This window comes from Pogona vitticeps, chromosome 11 (genome assembly GCF_051106095.1).
Source record: "Pogona vitticeps strain Pit_001003342236 chromosome 11, PviZW2.1, whole genome shotgun sequence".
NCBI classification, from domain to species: domain Eukaryota; kingdom Metazoa; phylum Chordata; class Lepidosauria; order Squamata; family Agamidae; genus Pogona; species Pogona vitticeps.
In genome coordinates, this window is record NC_135793.1 from 8475587 (window position 1) to 8498632 (window position 23046).

Below are 23046 nucleotides of genomic sequence, written 5' to 3' on the forward strand. Positions count from 1 at the left end.
ATCACATCTGCAAGATACTGTAGTCCTCCACTCCACCAATTAACATGATCATTACCCACACCTCCACCTGGGCTGTTCAAGTGAAAGACAAAGTGCACTGATTTGGAGAACACCAGGATTTGAACTGGGGACTTCTTCCTTCATATTGCGGTCTCTCAACACTAGAAGTCTAAACTAATCTCTCACAAAGAGTCTACAGTGCAAAAAAGCCGATGTCTGGACACAGCATTAGCCCTGTTACTGCAAGTTTTACTCAGATACATGCTGAAGGAAGAAATACAAACACACACACACACAAACTAACTGAAAAGACTTCAGTCCTAAGCAAAACGGTCTAACATAGCCTTTGCCACCCAGTGTTGTGCAGATATTAGGGACTACAACTCTCATTACATCTGACCACTGGCTATGCTAGACAGGGCTGGCAGGAATTGCAGTCCAAAACATTGGGAGGATACTAAGCTGGGGAAAGCTATCCTAACTTGCAACATCTCCGACAGCTTCCGTGGCTACCACAAAAAAGTTAACACTGGTGTCGCTGCTTCCTCTGCCAGCAAAAGGAAAGGCCAAACAGAAAACAAGTTTTGTCAACAGTTAACACTGGAAAGCTTAAAGGCACTTCTAAGAGTTTCCAAGAAGAAGAAAGTTTATTCCTGCTTACATTCTCTAAATGATAGATACACTGCAAATAAACAGGCGCACCCCCTACAAGAACTGCACTGTGCTTGTGTGGCAAAGACTGTTGAAAACACTTGCTGTCACCCCGCAAGCCACTCCCTGTGTTGGGCTTTCGCAAATCAACTACGAAGAGCTCCCAAAACATGTGGAAAAAGACGTTGTCATCGGACTCAGCTAAGCTCTTTCCATTCACAAAGATGCTGCATGTTTTAAAAGTGAAACGGCGCAAACCTTCACATTGGCGACCAGGGATTGGGCAGAGTACTGTTCAGTATAGGCAAAGCACCTCTGTCACGTCTCAAAAATATGTGAATTCAAGAGACACAGACAGAGAGAGAGGCCAGCCAACCCCTTCCACAACCAAGGCTGCAAACCCAAATTCCTAGGTCAAAGCTGGGAACTGCTCAAACAGCGGCAACTCTCTCGTTTTTTGGAAACAAATCATGATACCAAAGGGAGGCCTTTATCCCTGTCATGTCAGCTTTGGTCTCGAAATAACTCTGGTGACAACTTCCAACTGGCTTCAATGGCAGGCAGGCATCGGAAAGCACAAGGCCTCAGCGTGAAGGATTCCCCACCGAAACACTGCCCCTCTTCCTCCTCTCCCGTTCCCAGCTACGCAAGACATGCGCTGCACGCTTGACCAGAGCGAGAGTGAGAACGATCTCTCTCTCATTCCTAGTTTTAGGAGAGACACGGTGCACACCGAGCAAGGGCGCAAAGGCAAAAACTCATCCCCACCAGAAACTGTCTCCGGAGCAAACTTTCCAATAACCTCCCGGTCACACACCCCGACCCTGCCCCGACCCTCTGTGCAATGGACACTGTAAGTCCCCCTCACTCGCTTTCTTTGCTCGCTGCAGCCTTGCAGGGAAACCTCAACGTGGAAACCTGTCGCAGCTGCAGATTAGCATCGTGTTTTTAGAAGACACAGACAGCTCTACTTGTCCGCCAGATCTCTTTGAAGAAAGGGAGAGGCAGAAAGAGAAGGGGGGGGGGGACACCACGTCTCCTTGCCCCAAACAAAGGGGCTGTCCAGGCAATGACTGCAGCGCAGCACATCACCCCCCCCTTGCACTCCATCCCCATTTCAGCACCTATTTGCACACCCCTTCCCTACACAAAATGTTCCGTCCCTCCGCCCTCTCTTGCCGCTGCGCGGCCAGGCTCTGATTTTTCTTGGCAAGATGAAACTGCACAGTAAACACGCACCAGAGACCCAACGCCTGCTGGCTCCGAGCTGCCATTTGTGCCAGGGGCTAACTGGAGGCTGGGAGGGGGGCTGCAACCCACCAGCACCCCTGGATTTCACAAGGCAGCTAGCTGGGGCTCCAGCTTGCAAAACTCCCAACCGAGCACCCGGCCCTTCCTCTCCAGGTAGCTCTCTGCACACACCTGGAACCAGCTCACCTCCCCATCCTTGCACACAAAAACGCACGCACAACGCACAAGAGTGATTGCGGGGGGGGGGGCTCGACTCCACGCTAGCCCAAGTGAGGCTCGCCCTGCCCTTTTCCCCTGGCCCTAAATGGAGCCCAGGTTGCCCACTCCTCCCCGAAAAGCGGCCACCTTCCTTTCTCTGTGGAGGCTCGGAGGCACCGGCCTCCAGGCGGGGTGGAGACCTCCAGTTCCGCTTCCACCCGCCGTGTCCTCCCCCCCCCACCCCGCCCGCCTCCGATCTCCTCCGAGCGAGCGAGCGAACGACCGTCTAACGTGGGGCTCCTTCTTCTTTTCTCGATCTTGCCCAACGCTGCGCTGCGGAGCCCTGCCTGCCTGCCTGCCTGCCTGCCTGCCGGCCTCCCCCTCGCCATCCATCCATCCATCCATCCATCCCCCGGTCCTCCCGCGTCACCGGGGCTGAGGCTGCCCTCCTCTCCCCTCGGGGGCCGGCACGGGCATCGCCCTGGTCTCTCTCTCTCTCTCTCTCTCTATCCGGTGGAGGGGAAAGCGGGGCGGCGGTGGGGGGGGGAGAGAGAGAGATGGAGAAGAAGGGAAAGAAAATGGAGAGGGGGGGAGAAGAGAGAGAGAGAGAGAAGGGAAAGCAGTGAGGGGGGGGGCAGCAGCCAAGCGACCCAGACGGGAAGGGGGCCGAGCGGCAGCCTTCGCCACGGGCTGTTTTTTCCTCTCTTTCGGAGGCTCCTCCCGTCGGCGGATCGACCCGCACAAGAGGCCAAAACGGGGAGGGGAGGGAAGGGAGGGGGGGGGAAAGGCGGCTGCTGCTGTCCAACGATCCCCCAAGCTGGAAATTTAAGGCGGGGGAGGGAGGGAAGGAGGGAAGGCGGGGGGGGCCAGGATGAAAGCCCGGACTTCTTCCCACGCATAAAGCGCCTCTCTCCCTCTCGCACTCCCGCGCCCCCCCCGCACCCACCTCAACGGCCCCCACAAACGGGACACCTTTTCCTCTCTAAAAGCCGCCAGCGAGGGAGGGAGGGAGGAAAGGGTTGGGGGGGCGAAAAGAGGAATACGGGGGATCCCCCCTCCCGGGCCGTCGATCAACCCCCCGTCCGCCCCGTCGATGGAGGCACTGGAGGGGGGGAGGGAGACCTTGGGGGGGAATACTCGGGGGAGGGGAACACCGGGGGAGGGGGTCTGCCAGGCACCCCCCCAACAAGAACCTCCTGAGGAGCGACGGCGGGGGGGTGGCCGAAGAAGAGAAAGTGACTCCCCGTCTTCCTGCTGGACGGAGTGTGTGTGGGGGGGGGCCCTCCTCGTCCTCGCCCGGCGCCGCCAGGCCCTCCGGGCTCCCTCCCGGCCCCGTCCTGTCCCAGGCGGGACCTTCCCGCGACCGAAAGGGGGGGGCGGGCGGGCGGGCGAAGGGGCAGCGCGAGGGAAAGGGCCGCGGTCCAAGGCCCGCTCCCTGTTTCCATGGAAACCTCCCTCACACGCCGCGCCCCCCTCCCCGATGGCGGCGGCGGCCGGTGGCGGGGCTTTGGGGGGGGGCGGCAGGCGAGGCGAGGCGAGGCGCGGGAGGGCCGGGCAAGGAAAGCGGGTCGCGGAGCCTCCTCACAACCCGCCCCACACGCACCTGCTCCCGGCGGGCCCCCGGCGAGGGGAACGAGAGCCGGGCCTGGCGTCGGCGGCCCCGGCGGGGAAAGGCAGGCGAGGCGAGTCCGGGCCGGGCCGGGCCGGGCTGAAGGGGGGGCGGCGTCGCAGCAGGGCCGGTCCGCGAGGTCCTCCGCCGGAGGAGGAGCAGCGCAAGCGGCGGCGGCAGCGCTGGCAAGCCGGAGTGCGAGGGACGAGGGAGAGAGCGAGCGAGCCCAGCAGCCAGCCAGCCAGCCGACTGCTGCCGCGGCTGCCGCTGCCTCGGGCTTGCGGGGCCTGCCGGGAAGTGTAGTCCGGCCGCCCGGCGGACCCCCACGCCCACACCGGGCCCGGCCCTGCCCGGAGGACTACGGCTCCCAGGCGGCACCGCGGCCAGCCCTGCCCGTCATGGGAGAAGGGGGGGAAATGGAGGGTAGGAGGGGGCATTGCTCTGAGCCAGCCGAGTCCGGCAAGGGAGGGGGGGGGAGAAAGAAGGGAGGGGGAAAGGCGGTGTGTGTGTGTGTGTGTGTGGAGGGGGGGAGATGAGAAAGGAGGGGAGGGGCTTTGCACCCTGCCCGAGGAGGGGGAGGGGCTGGGCCAGGGCGGGGGGCAAGGGCGGGGACCGTCCTCCACCCCGAGGGGAGGGAGAGATAAGAAGGGGAGGGGAGGACGGAGGCGAAGAAGAAGAGGAGGAGGAGGAGGAGGCAGCTGCTTCGGCGCTGGGGCTCGATTGCCCCCCCCGTCAGCACCACTTTCTTTGCCCCGCGGTGGCCCGTTCACACGTACCTAGGAAAAGACCCCCCCACAAAAAACCACATAAACCACCCGCCCCACCTAACCCCCCCCCCAAAAAAACACCTCCCGGGAGGGCACCCATCCCACGGCTCTCTCTGCCCTCGCTGTCCCCATGGATGAGGTCACGGGACTGGGAGGGAGGGGGCCGGGGGCGCCCTGCAAGCTCCCGAGCGGCTGCAGGAAGGGGGGGGCATCGGTGGAGAATTTAATTGAAGGGGGGGTCCTCCTCTTTTCGGGCGGGGGCTGCGGGGAAGCCTCGTGCCACGCAGGAAAAGGAAGAGGAAATCCCGGCTCTCCGCACGGGAGCCGAGGCGCGAGCGAGTCCGGTGGGGCCGAAGGGGCGGCCAGGCGGCCGGCCGGCCGAGGGACCGCGCGCTGTGCCCCCCCTTTTTTTATTTGCTTTCTTTTTTATGGCGCAGGGAGGGGGGGGGAACGGAAAAGCGAAACCCGGCCGGCTTGTCGCCCCGCTGCCTCCGCGACGCCCGACGACAGGAAACGGGCGCCTGCGATCCCGCCCCGGGTGGAAGGAGTTGGCCGGCCGGGCTGCTGCGGGCTGCGGGGCGGATGGGGAGCCCGGCGCCGGTCCCTGGGGCGGGCGAGCGGGCGCCCTCCCTTCTCCCCCCCCACTCCCCCACCCCCGGGCGCGCAAATGGGCCGCGGCGGCACGGCGCGCCTCCCAGGCTCCGCACCTGCGCTGGGTGGGCGCCCCCTCGGGGGCCGTGGCGCAGCGTCCCGGAGTGGCGGCGGTGGCGGCCGTGCCTCGCTCTCGCTCCGCTGCCTTGCCTGCCTGGCTCTCGCTCGCTCGCTCTCGCTCTCTCTCTCCCTGGGCGGCGCAAGCCGTGATCAGCACCGGCGCGCCCCGGGGAGCGGTTGGCTGCTCGGCCTGCCTACCTCCTTCCGTCGCCTGCTGCTCGGCTCCTTTCGGGGATGCGGCCGGAGGGAGGCGCCCCAGCGGCGGCCGGAGGATCGGAGGCTGGGGGTTTGGCCCCCCCCTCGGTCGTCCGGCAGCGTCCCCTCGCCGGCCGGGTGGCGGGATGGCCCAGCGGCCGCGGGCGCGCTCGCGTCTTCTGGGCCCCCTTCCCCGGCGGGCTGCCTCTCGGTCCCCTCCGTCCGTCCGTCCGTCCGGGGTGGCAAGGTCCGCCCGAGAAGTTGCCGGAGCTTCGAAGGCCGCAATCGCCGGCCAGGCCCGCCGCCGCCAGCCTCCCCCCCTCCCCGTCCTCGCGGCAGCCGCGCCACCAGAGGCGTCCGTCCCCCCCCCCCTTCCGCGCCACGCCGCGCCGCCCAGGCGGAGTCCGTCCCCCCCCCCGGTGGGCCGTTCTCGGCGACGGTCGAGCGGGGGCGGCTTGCCTCCTCCTGGGCCCGTCGCCCTTCCTCGCTGCTGCCGCCCAAGGCCCTCCCCCTCGGCTTGGCCGGGACCCTCCCGCCCCCTCGCCTCTCTCCGGCCCCGACCCCTCCCCACGCCGCCCTTTCCGCCGCCCCCCCCCCCGGGCCGCCCTCGGCGCCCTGCCCGACCGGGATGGCCGCCCGTCTAAGATGGGTGCCGCGGAGCCCCGGTCTCCCCCGGATCGCCCGGCCAGCCCGTCTCGCGGCTCCTCACCCGCGTGTGCAACGCCAGCCGCTCCGCTCCGCTCCGGGAGCCCACGCAGCCCCGGCGCCCCGATCCCGCTGGCTGAGCCGCCCTTCCGATGGCTCGGGGGTGCTCAAGCCCTCCGGGGGCAGCTCCGCGCCGGCCTCGCGGTCTCTTCCTCCAGCCCGTCTTCCTGCCTCCGCTGTGCCTGGAAGCCCTCGCGCTTCCTCTCCCGTTCCGGGCAACCGCCACAACGAGCTGTAGGACCGCAGTCTCTCCAAGGGCAGCCTCTGGAAACCGGGCGGCTTCGTGGAGGCGACGAGGTGCCGGTGCTCGACTCTCGAGTAGGGGCCCCGACGTCCCCGGCCTCGAATTCGGGAAGGGGCGCTCCTTGGCCGCGTGCCTCCCAGCAGACCCTAAAAATCAAGACGAACGGGTCACGCACGCACACGCACACGTAGGAACGTTAAGATGCAGCGCTGGGCTTTCGCCAGTCCCTTATTGGTAACTTTTTTTCGGGAGACCCATGAAACCAGAATAATCAAACACCTTTAACACTATCGGCAGATAAGTGGCATCCACGTGCTTTGGAAAACCACAGCGGCTGCCCTATTAATGCTGTTCTTCTTTCCCTTGTTCGTGGATCTCCTTTCTTGCTTTTCCTCAGACCTCTGCAAGGAAGGCCTACAGAGGCTTAGATTTGTGGATGACCCCCATCAGGTTAAAGAAAGATTCTGTCTGAAATCTGTTGAAAGGCTACAAAGTGGTAAAACTTTAAGGAGCTTCAGTATTTTAGTGTCCCACCGTAAAACGACATGTCAGGTCAGACCATAATGTTATCTGGCAACAGCTCCCCGTGACTGTCATTTTACCTGTGCTCCCCCCGAAACCTGCAACCTTCTGTACACAAAACATGTGCTCTACCTGGGACCTACGGTTCTTCCCTGATCACAGGAAGCTGCCTTAGACAAAAATCAAACCTCACATTTGACTAGCCCAGCGGTGCCTTCACTGGCTGGCAGGGGCGACCCTCCAGGTGTTTTGCCAGCCTTACCTAGAGATCCCTGGTATTGAACCTGGGAGGTTCTGCACACCAGGCAGGTGTTCTGCTACAAAGCTCTCATATTTCTATCCAGCGCCTCCCCTCTTTTCAGAGGAGGTCTACTCCTCAGAACACTGCCCTGGTGTTTCTCTCTCCACTAGCATCCTTCCAGATGTTGTTGGCCTGTTCCTTGCCTCATCTCTCACTAATTAGTTCCAGACCAACAATATTTGACAGCCGATGAATTGCATCTCTTTCTGCCTGTATTAGGGGCTGTTAAGTCACATCTGACTACTAGCGGCCCTAATGGGGCTTTCAAGCTGAGTGAAGTACTTAAGGTGCAGTTTTAGCAGTGGCTGCCCCCCAGTGATTTTCCATGGCTGAGTAAGGGATTCGAACCCAGGCCTCCTGAATGCTAGGCCATCATTCTATCCACTATACCCCACTGGGCGGTTGTCTCATGTCCCTTTATGTCTTGCTAATTCTTCCTCCCCCAAAACGCCTCTGCACATGCTCAGATGTTGCTGAGAGAGGAAGTTATCTTGGGGATACAGGGGTTAAAAGAGGGTGGTTTGGAACATGGCCTCCTGGGTATAATAACCGCTGTCTTTCATCTTCCCCACATCCAGTAACCAGTTCTAAATGATTAAGGCTTGATTACCTGAATAACATTTAAGGAGTACTTGTCTTACGATGGGACAAAATAGTCAGCACACAGCACTTCAAACTCTTCCATCCAGAACCATCAACGGCGGTGAATTCAAAAGCAATAAGGTTTAGAAGTGAGACGGGGTGAGGGTCCTTAAACTGTAATGCATCTGGGAGCTGTCGCTTATTTCACTGAACTACAGCTTAAGATTCTTGAATCCTGAAACAAACCTCCAAATCATTTATTGCAAACCCATGGGGAGGAGAATTGGGGGGGGGGGAGAATGGGCCTACAGCAATTCGGGACTTCGAAATTTTTCTCCCCTGTGGAGAAAAAGGGAGGCACTTTTTCCCAAGGGCATACATTGCCCTGGAAGAGAGGTGGGCTGGCCATATGTGGCCATCCAGCTATCCTTGAATTGCAACTCTTGAGCATTCCTCATCGTTGGCTGTTTTAGCAGAGGCGAAAAGGAGTTGCACCCACCGCCTGTCTATGATTTTCCTATAGCATACGGATAGTGGGTCCGAAGAACTCTCTTTTGAGATACAGTGCTAGTGGAAGAATTTCTGCTCTCCATCTCTAGAATGCTCATGTCATGCTGATTAAAGCATAAATCATTACAATACGGAGAGAAGAAGAAGAAAAAACAAACTATGGTTTTAAACTAACTAAGTTTTAGAACCCAGATTATGGTTTGAACCCACCATGGTTTCAGAATGCCTTTAGTTTCCCCAACTGCTTAGCCCCCCCCCCACACACTTTTATAGTGCAGGTGCTTTTCAAAGGGGCAATGGCAACAGTATGGCTATGCCCAGTTTCAGGCAACAAACCAAACCGTGGTTTGGAAACCAACTTCAAACCTTGGTCTCCACGTATGGTTTGCTAGCTGATTAACAAACTATAGTTTGTCAGTTCAGACATCACACCAATTCATAGTTAGGTTTCCTTAAACAGAAGCTGGTGTAACGAGAGGGTAAGGTGAGAAGTTCCCAGTTCAGAACTCACCCCAAACTGTTTATGTTTATGTAGTTAAGTAGTTATTGGCAAGCTACTGTTCCCTCGATTAATTAATTAATTAATTAAATTTATTGTCATTCTAAGTATATACATAGTATACACATACAACGAAATTCACACAGATACCCAGAGACCAGCCCCACGTGCACAACACATTAAAAAAAAAATCCCCAAACACTCCCAACCCACTAAAAGTCCCCCACTAAGAACGTGGTCTCCATGGTTGTTCTTCCCCGTTTGAAGTGTGGTGGTATCATGTTGGCTTACTTCACACAGTTGTTGTCAAGCAGGCCGACACGAAGTACCGAAATCAGGGGTGGAAAATGTTCTTTTAATTGCTATAGTTGCAGTACTAGCAGTGGGTGATGCAGAATTCTCTCCTAAATTGATTCAAGCTGATTCCACGGTGCTTGATTTCCTATGGATTCCTAGTGCAAAGAATGCCCACTGGGTTTTCACTGCATTTCAGCAGAAATCCTTGCAGTTCAGAACACAGCTTGATAAGGATAACATTACGGATGTGTTGCATGTGTGAATGGAGTATGACCAATCTAATATGCCAGCAGAGCTCTGATATCATGTTCTCTCACACTAAACATGGTGTGCCCCCCCCCGGCACAAAGAGACAACAGTCGTGCATGGACCAAAAACACTGTAATCACAGTGCATGAACTGCCCCCCAATAAGAGAGTGATAAATGTGTGAAACTGCTTAAACCCTTGTCTTTCATTTATTGCTTAACACCTAATAAGCTCATATGAATGTGCTGTGTTTCCAATACGCAACTATTTATGAAACAATATTTGATCTTTTAGAGAGAATGAAAAAGACAAGGCCTGAGACAATAGCAGGAAGCTGTTTTACGCTGGGTGAGATTTGAGGACTATTTAGCCCAATAAAGACAATTTCTACCCTGACTAATGACAGCCTTCTAAGATCTCGGGTAAGGGTCTTCGCAGTGGTACAAAGGTCATTTCAAACTCCAGACAGCAGGGACTGAACGTGGGGCCAAGCAAAGCAGGACTCAGAGATGGAAGCCCTATATTTGAGGTTATCTTCATCATAATCTGCCATTTAGCTATGCAAATTGAACGCGATGTGCTATAAGTAAAGAAGGATGTATTGATAAGCCAGCTCCTCCTCTATGAGATCTGACCAAGTGGGCAGGTCTTCCAGACACTGGACTTCGTAGACACTGAATATCTCTCTCTTTAAGGCAGGAAGACATAAACCCTGCAAGACAACAAAGCAGGAGACCCTTGAGATCAGGGGCAGCGGGTGGGGGTGTCACTGAAATTAGGAGGCTGGAGAGAGCATGTTGGGGACAAAAGCTCTCTGTTAGAGTGGCCATAAACGTTATTAGCAACAGGGTCTAGAATCAAGCAGCCTCCATATTTCAAATGCTGTCCCGACAGGACACCAGATTACTGTTTTTAAAGACGAGCACCATCAGGAGAAAACACTTAACAAACAAGCTGCCGAAATTCAAAACCACAATCCAGAACTTCACGTTTACTGTACCACAGCACTTTTAAGGATTAATTGTAGTGTTTAGGTTAGTATGGAGTTACATTTCTGTACAGTGCCCCTGTTCTCAGGTTCTGGTGAAGAGTAGAGTTCCCGGATCTTGGAAAGAGTGGTTGGTGAAAGCATGCAACAGCGATTGAGCCGAGGAGGTGGCCGAAACATCAAGATCACAAGGAGGACAGGATCATTCCGTTCACTAACATCACAACATTTTTTAAATGAAATTATGACGTGACCACACTCGGGGAAATTGCGTTCGGTTCTGATCGATGAACCTTGCAAACATTTTACAGAGCTTTCCCGCTTATGGAAAGGCAAACGCGGCGTGGCGTCTATCCAGATGCAGGCTCTGGAGAAAAGTTGGAAGAAAGAAGCTTCTGCCTCTCTCAATACTAGGCTCCATCATCACCTGATGAAGCAAAATGGTGGGGACAGTCAGGATAAAGATGAGGAAAATATCTTCACACAGTGCGTGGTCAAACTATGGAATTCGCTGCCATAAGAGACAGTGGTGGCTGCCAACTTCAAAAGCTTTCAGAGATGACAGGGCTAATTCACAGAGAACAAAACGGCCAGTGGTTACTAGAGGCTGTGCCGTGTTCCAGTATCAGAGGCAATATAACTCTGCACATTAATTGTGTTCTTATATGTTGTCTAGTTGCTTCTGACTTAACAATGATCTAAAAGGGTTTTTTTTTTAGATATACACAATGATCAAGGAGTAGTTTACTACAGCTACTTCCCCCACCCGGCATTTCTGTGGGCAAGCAGAGATTTGAACGCAGGTCTCGTCGGTCTTAGCCCAACACTGGCTCTCACGTAGATCACGGCCTTGGGAGACATAACTGAGAGGCAGCTGTATTCCTTTCTTATTTGTACACTTCCTATAGGCAACTGATTGGTCAACGAGGAAACCGAATGTTGGACTCGATCCAGCACATTTCTTCCTCTGCTCACAAGGCGGCTGCTTCGTGGGAAACAAGTGAGTATCGTCCACGTTGCCCCACTGCCTTGGGGACATGAGCTCACTGTTGCCTCCTTTGGGGGGGGCGTTCACGTCAGAGGGCATGCACCCTGTGTCTTTTCAGCATCTATAGGGAAACTTTGCACACAGCTAAGCTGTAACCATGTTGCCCCGAAAATAAGACAGGGTCTTATATTGATTTCTGCTCCAGAAAATGCATTAGGGCTTATTTTCAGAGGATTTTTTTTTCATGTACAACCATCTACTGTATGTTTATTCAAATACAGTCCTGTCCTCTTCTGGTTGCTGCAGAAGGGTGGAGGGTGGGGTTTCACTTAACTGGGGCTTATTTTTTGGGTAGGGCTTATATGATGAGCATCTTGAAAAATCATGTTCACTTAACAGGGGCTTACTTGTTGGGTAGGGCTTATACGATGAGCATCTTGAAAAATCATGCAAATGCTTATTTTCAGGTTAGGTCTTATTTTCGGGAAAACAAGGAAAGAAGCCTCAGCATATACTGTATATGCAGAGGGGAAAGCTAGGGCAGAGAGAAAGGGGGACAGTGAGAAAAGCCTTAAGTGGAAAGCGAGATTTACAGAGGCGAGAGCAGCTAAAGCCGACTCTTTGTAGGCTGTGAATGAAGAAGTTTAAAATGTTACATGTATTTATTTAGTTGTGTTTTTTTCACAAAAGAGGGAGGAGACAGTTGGAAATAAAGACTAAATGAGCTTTTTTGTGTGTGTGGCGAGTGTGGTAGAGGCTGGCCTTGCTTTGTCTCCCCCCCTCGGGTGACAGTTCTGAAACAGACGGTCAGATACGAGCCGAGACTCACCTGGGGTATTTGAAGATTCTGAGTCACTCTGAACCTGGGCAAAGGCACTTCTCCAACATGATTGTGTGGACACAAGTTAAGGCATCTGGTGGCGAGATTGGGGCTGGGCAGCTGTGCCTCTGGAGAGGCTCGGAATGCAACTCCCGAGGACGACGTTCCTCACCATTTGCTCTGCTTGCTAGGGCCGATCGGAGCTGGAGTCCAACCACTATCTGGAAAGATCCCCTTGCCCGCCTTTAAGTTAGATTCGGAGCAGAGTGACTGCATTTCAGTTGCCTGTGTGGCCTTACAGCTCACAGAAAGCCCTTGATTGAGTAACTCTATTCCCGCCGAATGTATCTTGCAGGCTGATGAGAACAGGATAGAAGAGAACCATAGGCTCAGATCTGCACCCGTAAGAAAAAAAAGGAGGCTACAAATGTAAAATAAATAAATCACCTCAGCCATGAAGATAGCCTTCCCTCCAGAAGGTAGACCGTCAAGCAAACTCTGGTCATGCTTGTTTAGGAAATCTAGTTTACCTTTGCTGCACCAGGCTGGTGCAAACGCCACAGTGTGTGTGCCACCTGGCCTAGGAAAGGTATATTAACCTCAAGTGTATTGTCGCTATCATGATTTTGTATGTTGTCCTATGAATTTTTATGTAGGGTACCTGTTTGTGCTTTAATTTTATATTTTTAATGTAATTTTATTTTAAGTTGCTTTGAGTTCTGTTTTGTGGGAAAGTGTGTATTCATCTAATACTAACAAAGTAATGATAATGATAATAAAAGCAGAGAATCGTAGCAAGTTGCAATGTTAGTCTGTTGTAGCAAAACGGTAGTCCCAAAAAAGTAATGTTTCCAGTTTACAGTGCTGATGTTGTCCCCTTCCTCTCGTAAAACCCAAAGGCTGGACTTGACCCCCTGAACCAGCAAACCGGTCCTTCTTCTGCACAAGAATCTGGGGTGCCATTTGATCTTTATGGAAACAGGAATGAGCATCAACCCACACACCCCTCAAACACGGAAGAGTTGGATGACCACGCTTGGAAGCCAAGGGAAAAATGCTATTATATCAAAGACATTTTTGGATCACAGCTCTCACAATATGTCGCCACCAGCTTCGCTTAGGACTTGTGGAAGCTGTAAGACAAAGACATCCACAAGGACCCTAATAGCGCACCTTGATCTTTAAGGAAGAGGAGGTTGCGTGCGCCCTGGCAAACCAGACTAGCCACAGAAATTTTGCTTCCAGAGGCAAATGGAAAAATGCCATACACAGACCATTCTGAATACAAACATGGATCAGAGTGATGATTAAATTCTTTTTTTTTTAACATTCGCCATGCAACAGTGCCCTATACTATAGTACATCTAAGGACATTAAGATGGCTTAAGCAATGCTGGGCAGATGATAAGAGCATCCAAAAAAATCTCTCTTCTGATATGATGCTGTTGCTTCAACCTGTCCTCACCGCACCTATAGGCAGTTGGGACAGTCCTGCCTGTCAGATCATTTTAGTCCAGGGTATAAAATTCCCTAACTAGCTACACCGGCAGACAAAGCTTAGGCTGGTAATATTCGGGGCCCACTGACACCTTTTGGGGCCCAAATATAGCCGTGGCAAGAAAGAGGGACAGTTAAGGGTTCCTTTCAGCCAAGAGAGATTTTGATGCCTCAGAAGTGATCTTGAATCCTTCTGGCATGAAAACAAGATTGGGATCCCCCAGATTTTTCTCCAGGGCCCAGAAAATGTGGGTCAAAGACTTAGGGGCATCAGGAGACAGGAAGACGGTTGTATTGGGGGGGGGGGGATAGGCTGTGCATGGGCAGGGGGAGGGGAGAAACAGCTCCCTGTGGAAACGGACAGCATCTCCGCAAGGACATCTTCTGGTTTTGTGCCATGGCTCTTCCCCCCCTCCCCCTGCAAAATTTAGCACTTAAGAAAGACCAAAATTCTAACATTTAACTGTTTTCCACACTTAATAGGGAAAGAAGATGGCAACGTCAGCTCAGAGCAGGCCCTTTATGTTTGCGTTTTGCTAAAGTCCAACACTTTAAAGCCCTGTGCATTTTTAGTGAATCAAAACAGCTTAAAATGCCCCCACGGAGACTAGTTCCAGCCACTGGCAATCACATTTTAATGCTGTGGAAAATTAAGAGTTTCTTTTGTTTGTGGTGTGTGTCTTGAGGGGAAGGAACTTTGCCCGTTGAGAGGTATCCACTGGGAAAGCCGATGCGGGGACCGGGTCACAAGTGAAAGAAAAGGGCTGTTGACGTTCCCTCAGGCAAGGGAATTTCAAAGGAAAGGGATCTGGTTGAGGAGATTTTTAAAACAGCCTTTCCCAGATGGGAGACCCTCCAGACCCGGAAGACGGCAAACCCCACTGTCCGCAGGGATCAATGGCTGTTGGCTGGGGTAACGGGAGTTGTAATCCAAAATATCCAGAGGACCCCAAGCTGGAAGATGACTCATCTGGCTGGGGGTGGGCAAAGTGCTCTCCTTCAGATATTGTTGGTCTCCGACTCCCAGCACGGCTCATCACCCATTAGGCTGGCTAGCAGGGATGGGAATTGTAATCCAAGAACATCTAGAAGGTGGTATGTTGCCAACCCCATGTCTAATTGATGGGAGTTGTCTGAAAAGCCAGGGTAAAGTGTGAGCAGAACGCGGAAAAACTATGACTCATATCCCTCTGTAATTATGAAACCCACCAAGTGACACTGGACCATTATCCCTCAGCCTGATCCTACCCCACAAGGTGGTTGTGAAAATTTAGAATGCAGGAAGGAACAACTACTTCATTTGGCAGAAAGGGCATGATAAAAATATCACCAGTAAAACAATCGTTAGTCTGTCACTAGTGCCTCTATTATCCATGGTCAGGAAGGGAATCGTTCCTTAAGCAGATCAAACAACACCCTCTATGCAAAAAGAGAGATCTAAGAAGGGGTTGGGAATCCCAATGTTTGCAAATGTAGAGCAACTATTTAGAGAAAGAGCTGTAAAAGTGGGGAACCCCTAAAATACCCCAGGAGGGCTAAGCTTGCTGAGAGGCTACAGAACGCTGACTGATTTTGGAGGCGGAGAGGGGGGGAAACTGGGATAAAAGATTGGCAAGAATCGAACAGGGTATTATAGATGGGGGCATTCTGACTGACTGAAATAGCAAAGAGCAGCAGTATCCTGAACTGCAGCATTTTTTTTTGTCAGGGGTGAAGTTCCATTTGTAACAACACCATGAAAATATAAAAAAAACAGTAGAGGGTTATAAACGGGATCAAGCATTACATGTCAAAGGCTATGCCAATGATTAGGGCTTATTTATTAATTAAAACATTTACAGCCTGTCTTTCCTTCCCTAATGGGGCTTTCCAGGCGACTAACAACCAGCATCAAAGACGCAGACAGAGAAAACCAAGTATGACAAAAAAAAACACACTAAAAGCACATCTTTAAATAAACAACAATCCTTCTGGAAGAAAGGCAACAGCTAGGACCATTTCCAATGGCTCCAGTGAACGCTCTGACCAAATGCCTACCGGAGCAGTGCTCATTTAACTTGTTGCCTAAAACTGATATTTAGGTTGGTGGGGAGTGATGCTTCCTCTGGGGGAAACGATGTCCCATTTGGATCTTCTTTCTAAATCTACAACTAATTTTGAAATCCAAGATCTGAAACTAAGTTTTTAAAAAGACAGTATCAACCTCTGCTGCGGCTCAGAAATGCAGAAAGCAGAAAGAAGGAAGGATTCAAACAACAGTTAAGATCATCCTAGTTGGGCAACACTGCTATCAAGACCAGGCACAATGGCACCAAAATGTGTGCAGACCTCTGATCTCTCCAGAACTCTTCATCTGCTAGACTTGTTCTTTTTTTTTTTTTTTTTGGCATCATGTGGCCTCGTGAAGATGTCTACAGATTTCAAAAATGTGCATATTTTGGCACCATTGTGGCTGGTCCTATTGTCTTACAATGCATCCTCCTCACTCCTGCTTTGCTGGGGAAGTCCCACTGCAGACTTGACAAAGTACAAGACTGAACATTTCAAGAGGAGCCGGTCTTCCCTTTAGGCAGAGTGAGGCAATTGCTGGAAAGCGGCAGGAACACCTTTCTATGTGATTCTCCCAAACGTTGCAGTTCTTGCCTTACGTTATGAAGACAAAGCTATGTATCCCATCATACACAACCTGTCCTGAGTCCCTGACAGTGTCCTGCTCCCAAGTGCAATGTGTGACACCATTTCTCTGACAGTGCTGAAGAAAGATTCAACTGCCAATTCAGTCGATGTATCCACATGGATTGGGAAAGGTCTACCATCTTGTCATTTAGGAACACAGAACATAGATAGTTGCCTCACACTGGCCAAAATCCTGTTGCCTAAGCATAGTAAATTGCACTAGAGTTGGCCCATTGAACCAATGGGGAATTTGCTAAAACCACTCCTCCATACATTCCACAGATTAATGAATTATGGAGCTTGAGGAGGACTGGACTCACTAAATCCTCATTGAGTCTATGGGTCTACTCTAGCATGGTTTACTACAGTATGCTGAGCAATAGGATTTTGGGCACTGAGTCGCATAGTCAGTCCATCTAGCCTGATTTTATCAATACTGACAGGCAGGAATGGCTCTCCAAGGTTCCAGGTGAGATTCTCCTTTTGAGGATTTAGCTTGGGACCTTCTGTACACACACCATGTGCTCAACCACTAAGTTATGGTCCTTCCCTGATACAAAAAAATCCTCTAAATGTCGGTAGTCTCTCATCCAAGTACTAACAAGGCCTAACACATCTTACCTTCCAAAATCCAGCAAGATTGGTGAGTTCAGGGTGGCGTTGTCTCCCTCAGGCAGCAAAACCATGTTGGGCGCAATTCTAAGGGCTGGTTATAATCTACAAATCACGGCATGGCATATGTCTAGGCTATCTGAAGGACCGTTTTCTCCCACACTAGCTTGCCGTAGCTTTGACATCTTCAGAGCAGGACCTTCTCTTGGTCCAACCTCCTTCAGAGGTACATCAGACAGGAGCACACAAGAGAGGTTTCTGGACAGCCACTCCTTGGCTCTGGAAATCCCTACCAAAGTACTGCCCACAGTCAAGACCTTCTTATTTCAGTGGGGCTTTGGACACTCAACCAGTCCCTGAAGAAAAGCCCGTCACCACGTGGTTTCTTTACTAATATGTTTTAAATTGTGATTTGATCTGAACTGTTTTAACTTGATTTTATTCATTCATTCATTCATTCATTCATTCATTCATTCATTCATTCACTCATTCATTCATTCATTCATTCACTCATTCATTCATTCATTCATTTATTTGCTCGCTCTCATTGGGATCAGACTTGAGTCCCACTTTGGGGAGACAGCTCAGATATAAAAAGTTGGACCAACTGTGGTTTTAAGATCTTCCAGTGCCAGGGCTGGCATCAAAGTCTTTGGTGCCAAGTCCCAAGCCCGAGTCCCTATTAAAAACAAGCTTCCTTACCCCCCAAAACGGAGGAGGTGAGTGGGTTCTGAGTTGTGAGTCAAGTCACTCAAAAAAATCCGAGTTGAGTCCGACTTGAGTCATAAGTGTGACTTGACAGCAAGTCCCACAACGTTAAGTCCCTATCCCTGCCTAGTATGGGCTTGACTTTATTTCTAAGCTGGAGAAGAGAACTTTTATGTTGGTTTAATAAAGTTTCAAAAATGCCGTGGGCATGTGTAGTTGTCGGAAGAGCCGCATGCTGAAGCTTGGGGATCACAAAAGCCAGAGATCCTAAATTCACCAGTCAAGTAACAGAGCTACCACTTAGCGGAAGAAAAAAACTTCAGTAGATAAATATGATACCTGTCATTATTGTCGACGAGGAAGATGTGGCCAAATGATTACATTTTCCTCAGAATAGAACAAGACTATTGAAAAAGATGGGAAATACTCTGATGATACAGCACTAGGCATATATTTAAAAAATACTGTAAATCAGCTATGAAGTAAGTGCCATTGAGTTCAGTAGGACTACCACCTTACCTCTGATATTGGTGTGGAGAATGTTCTGTCCTCTGAAGATGCCCATGGCCACAGAGACTGGCGAAACGTTAGGAAGAACAACCTTCAGAACACGGCCAAAGAGCCCAAAAAACCCACCACAACCATTCTCCAGATATTGTTGGAGATATTGTTCAATCCACCCCTAACCAATATAGTTCGTGGCAAAGGGTGATAGGAGTTCTAGTCGAACATCTGGACATCTACATTTTCCCAGTCTGTGTTGAAGACAGCGGCTCTCAACCTTCAGTCTCCAGATGTTATTGGACTACAACTCCCAGAAATCCTAGCCAGCACAGCTAGTGGTGAAGGCTTCTGGGAGTTTTAGTCCAAAAACATCCGGGGACCCAAAGTTTGGGAACCATTGGTTTAAGATGATATACACATAGGTAATAGCAGGCACGACCTGAAAATACATATTTTCCTCCTATGTAACAGAAGATACACAATGACCCTTTTCATATGGTGGCTTCTACTTGGTTAGTTTGTGTGTGTGTGTGTGTGTAATTACTTGTATTAATATTTGAAATAAAAATTCTGTCAATTGATCCCAAAGGAGGGGACTTTTTAAACTGATAGAGATTTTTAGACAAAAACAACTGCCATTCTCTCAGTAAACAAATGATCTTTGTAATAGAATATTGCTGTCTTGTGTGGTTTTAAAACACTTTTTTGTACCACAGAAAATAAATTCCTGAACTGTTGGTAAAGGCACTCTGTTTACTTCTTTGTAAAGAAAGATGATATTTTAACTGATTCCCCCCCCCACTTCTAAATATATAAACACAACGACATGACAGGCATAAAAATAAGTCCAGCATTCTGCCCTCCACAATGAATGGTGCTGTAAAATTTTACAAGCGGCAGAGAAATAAGTAGGAAAAGTCACTTGGGAAAAAGCAACACATAACGTTTCATACATTTCCAGTGACTGCCAGGTGGGAAGGTGCAAGAAAATGTTTTAAGGAACAGGAAAGGAATGGAAACCATGCGTTAGGGCTGAGGGAGTAACAACTGATAACAACTATAACCAGTGAGCTACATGGCTTTTAAACACTCTATTCGGAAAGGGCTCTGTGCCATATTTATGAAAGCCACACTTTGACAGAAAAGACCAGGGGGGGCACAATGATTTAACCCAAATAGGCCCACAGTACTTGTTCCATCCTCATTTCAAGGATTTCAGGGCCCCATACATCGATGGTAGGAAATATGGCCCTCCAGCTGTTCGCAGAAGGCAACACCCACATTTTTTGGTGGGAATAATCAATTGTGAGGCACAAAAATCGGACGGGCCATGTGTTCCTCACTCCTGCCATAACCCCCTCCACACACACACGTTTTTATTGTCACCAAGCCCTCCTTGACAGAGGTGGGATTTTAACCCAGATCTCTCTAATCTGACACACCAGTCTGTCCACCACACCGGCCTCACCTGATCATAGAGGCTTTGTTGCTGCCTAATACAGTGGATTGCTTCTGCGTTCCTATTTTTGCAATGGATATGACTGGAGCTTTCCAGGAAGCAGGAGGATCTACCCTCTGAAGAATCAACCAGTCGTATCTCTTGGGCGTTCTCATCAACTTCTCCGGTTCTCGCTATCATTAAGCAGAGTGAGATGTGCTTCAGGTGATTGGGGCTATGGGGCTGCTGTGGCAATCCCCTAGTTGTTGCTTGTGAACCCCCGATGCCCTTCCCAAAGCCGTGTTGACCACACAACCTGCCCTGCGCTCCCTGAACCAATCTGTGGCCCTCAGGGGTAGAAGCAGACCCTTCCCATGCCATCCCTATCACTTTTCACATCCAGGAACAAAGGAAGGCCCCCCCTGACCTCAGTGGGGCTTGAACTGTCCCTGCGGCCTGGGGCATAACATGGGCATTCCTGAAACTGGCCCCGCCTTGTGTTGTCCATCCCTAAATTTTGCTTAGGAAGTAACTCCAGGTTAAAAACAGAAAGAGAGAGAGAAGGCGCTCAAGAGCGAGCCCTGTCTCCTCGGCTGAAGACATACAGCAAGACTACCCTTGTCCGTTTCTACATTCTGAGGAACCAGAAAGCGGGAGAAAATCTATCTCTTTTTAACTTCACCTCTTCGAATCCCCTCGCCAAGGGGGCTATTGAGGAATGTTGCAAATTCCACACACACCCCTGTTACCTTTTCATCTCTGTAGGGAAGCAGGTAACCGCTGTAAACCTGCTGCCAGTACTTGACCTCCTTGGAGGAATGCCAGATCCCCCACATCCTGTCCGGGCCCCCCGATGCTTATCCTGAGCCCATGCTTTTCCTTCCCACCCCATCCCCACATCCGACCACTATATGGTTTAGTTTGGGCTCGGATTTAATTTCCCCACAACACCTCTGACGGGCAGCATCTTCCAGAGCATGTAGGAAGGTCAGAGGGCAGTGAGAGCCAGTGTGACATGTGGCTTCTGGGTCTGGTACCTTATACCACCGCCACCACGTAGAGTAGACCCACCTGAGCCCCAGTGACCGAGGAGCAGAATAACCAGATGCGCCCTGAATCCCCTCAAACCTGGTGCCGGCTTTTCTTCCCTCTGAGCTAAGGGTGGGTGAATCTTTTTTTTGCTACAGTATCTCCTATATTCAGTACAACAACAACAAACAACAACACCTTTGTGTTCCTTCCCTTTTAGTTCAGAAAGCAATGAGTGGGTGCTGGCAGGTTCTTTTAAAAACACACAAATAGAACAAAACTCTCAACCCTCTGCACTGGTTTCATTCAACAGGTAATAGGTAATCCCAGTAGGAGGGGATTCATATTTATACTTTGCCTGCCATTTATACAAGGCAGACATGGAAGCTGTCGGGGGGGTGGAAAAGCAAGCAAAGCCTTGACAACAAGCACAGGACCACAAATAGTGTTGAATTCGGAAGGGTTGAGGGGGCCGACCTTTAAAAAGCCAAACTCTCGAAGCCCTCACACGGGATGGGGCAAGCCTCTCTGTTTCGCTTTCTCCGACACTCCACTTTTTTATAATCTCACATTCTTTCCCCTGAATGCACGAAGAAATGTGAAACATTTCGAAAGATCTTTGTAGAAAAGTTCTCCTCCTTCTCTAAACTCGCCCGTGATCTATGTTTGGGCTTTTTTTTTTTAGCCCTGTCCCACCCACTTTTTCTCCGTCTGTCAACAGCAGGGCCGAGAGACGGGATCTTTTCGGCTGTGGCCCCCCCAAATGCCGGATTGGCTCTCCAGGGAAGGAATTTCCCTCTGGCACCCTTTATGCCTCATTTCAGACGACCTCTTTAAACCCCTCTATTCTGGCAGAAAGATTTTTAAAACGAAAAGCCCCCCCCCCCCCGGTTTCACTAGGCTCCCTGCTGACCTGTCATTTATAAAGCAATAGGTGTTGCATATTGTGAGTCCATTTTCAGGTGTTTCAGCTGTCATGATGGTGGAGTGGGGGGGGGCTGAGAGGTCTGCTCCCCACAAAGCCCTGAAACCTGGGGTCGGGGGGGGGCAGCGGCTCTCTCCCAGGCTGATCTACCTCACAGGGTTGACATGAGGATGCCAACCAGGTACACTGCTTCCAAGCTTGTGGGAAGAAAGCTGCAAGTGCAAAACACGGACACAAGCGCACACGCTATTCCATAAGCGTGCTTCCCATCGAAAGCCAGGATGTCTGAAGGGTTCAAAATAAAGAAAACAGGAATGCTCACCACTGCACCCGGAATTTGCAAGTCCTACCTGCACCTCGAAAGGAGTCCCCGGGGCACAGGCTGGGCTCTACTTATGAGTAAGCATTCCTCTGTAAACATGCAACGGCTCACTCACTTCACACCCCGGCCCGACAGAAGGGGCGAAGGAAGCCACGCGTCCTTCCCAAACCCTCCGCTTGCTCCCGAGCGACTCGTTCCGACGAGCAACCAGAAACTTCCCGCCCCCCCACACCTCCCGCAAAGTTGCGTGGGTTCGACAACACCCATTACAGTTCCTCGGGGAGACACTCTCGCAGACCCGAGGGGGAGATCGGCGGTGGGGGGGGAGAGAAGAAGAAGAAGAAGGGGCTGCTCCCGGAATTCTGCCGACCGATTTACCTGGGGCGGCGTCCAGGCGAGGCGGCGACACGCGTGCTTTCACGCTCGCCCTCCAGCGACGTCTGAACGCGTCCCCCTTCGGGCGGCGGGGTCTTCCCTTCTTCCTCCTCCTCCTCCGCGCAGCGGCATCCCGGGCGCAGGACTCGCTCGGAGCACCCGGAGAGGGAGAGCCAGAGAAGGGGGAGGAGGAGGCGGAGGCGGAGGCGGAGTTTGTGGCGGCGTGTAACGCAAGCAAGCTCCGCGCGATTGGCCTCCCGAGCGAGGATTGTGGGAGATCGGGGGCCGAAGGAGAGGCTCGGCCCGGGAGGGGGGGTCTGCCGTCCGAGGGAACGTGTGAACGGAGGGCGACGCGCGGGGCTCCACCGGAGAGTCGGGCTAGGGCAGAGAAAAGGGGGGCCGGGGATCGCTCCGCCTGTGCCGAGGCGGATCGGGGCCGGGGAAGCGGCAAGAGCCCCGCGATAGCCTTCCCTGGAGGGAGGAAGTGGCCAAGCCTAGCCAAGTTCTTGAGGGGTTGCGGTGGAGCGTCTGGACGTGCCCTCCCAGGGCGGGGAACAAAGGGAGATCGGGGGGGATTTGGAGGGTCCCGTGGACGGGCTGTTTTGGAGCACCGTCGTAAGAAAGCGAGGCGAAGCGGAAAAGACAATCACGCTAGGCAAAGTGGAGGGCAGGAGGAAGCGAGGGAGACCCCAACGCGCGATGGATCGATCCAAGAGAGGAAGCCATGGCCTAAACCCGGGGTGCCCACCTTTTGGAGGTCATGAACCCCGAATGGGCTCGATTGCAAACAACCAGGGCGGCGTCCAACTATATGGCTCTGCCAGGGACTTTAAACCCATCAGTCCTTTTACCGCCTTCACTCGGTGGTGTTTTG

The 23046-nt window shown here is 52.0% G+C and overlaps 1 protein-coding gene across 4 annotated transcripts in view; it reads right to left on the reverse strand.

Moving 5' to 3' along the window:
* Positions 1 to 22327, reverse strand: part of BCORL1 (BCL6 corepressor like 1) — a 57050-nt gene extending 34723 nt beyond the window's left edge. Inside the window, exons 1-2 of one of the 4 annotated variants that reach the window (XM_072981483.2) lie at positions 22176 to 22327; positions 6092 to 6477 (exon numbers count right to left, since the gene is read on the reverse strand). The gene's annotated coding sequence lies outside the window, so the exon portion shown is untranslated. Of the gene's footprint in view, positions 1 to 3703; positions 3824 to 5385; positions 5520 to 6091; positions 6478 to 22175 lie in introns of those variants that run through there. The other 3 variants (XM_072981479.2, XM_072981480.2, XM_072981481.2) reach the window with 3 other exon arrangements.
* Between the last annotated feature and the right edge of the window lie 719 nt (positions 22328 to 23046).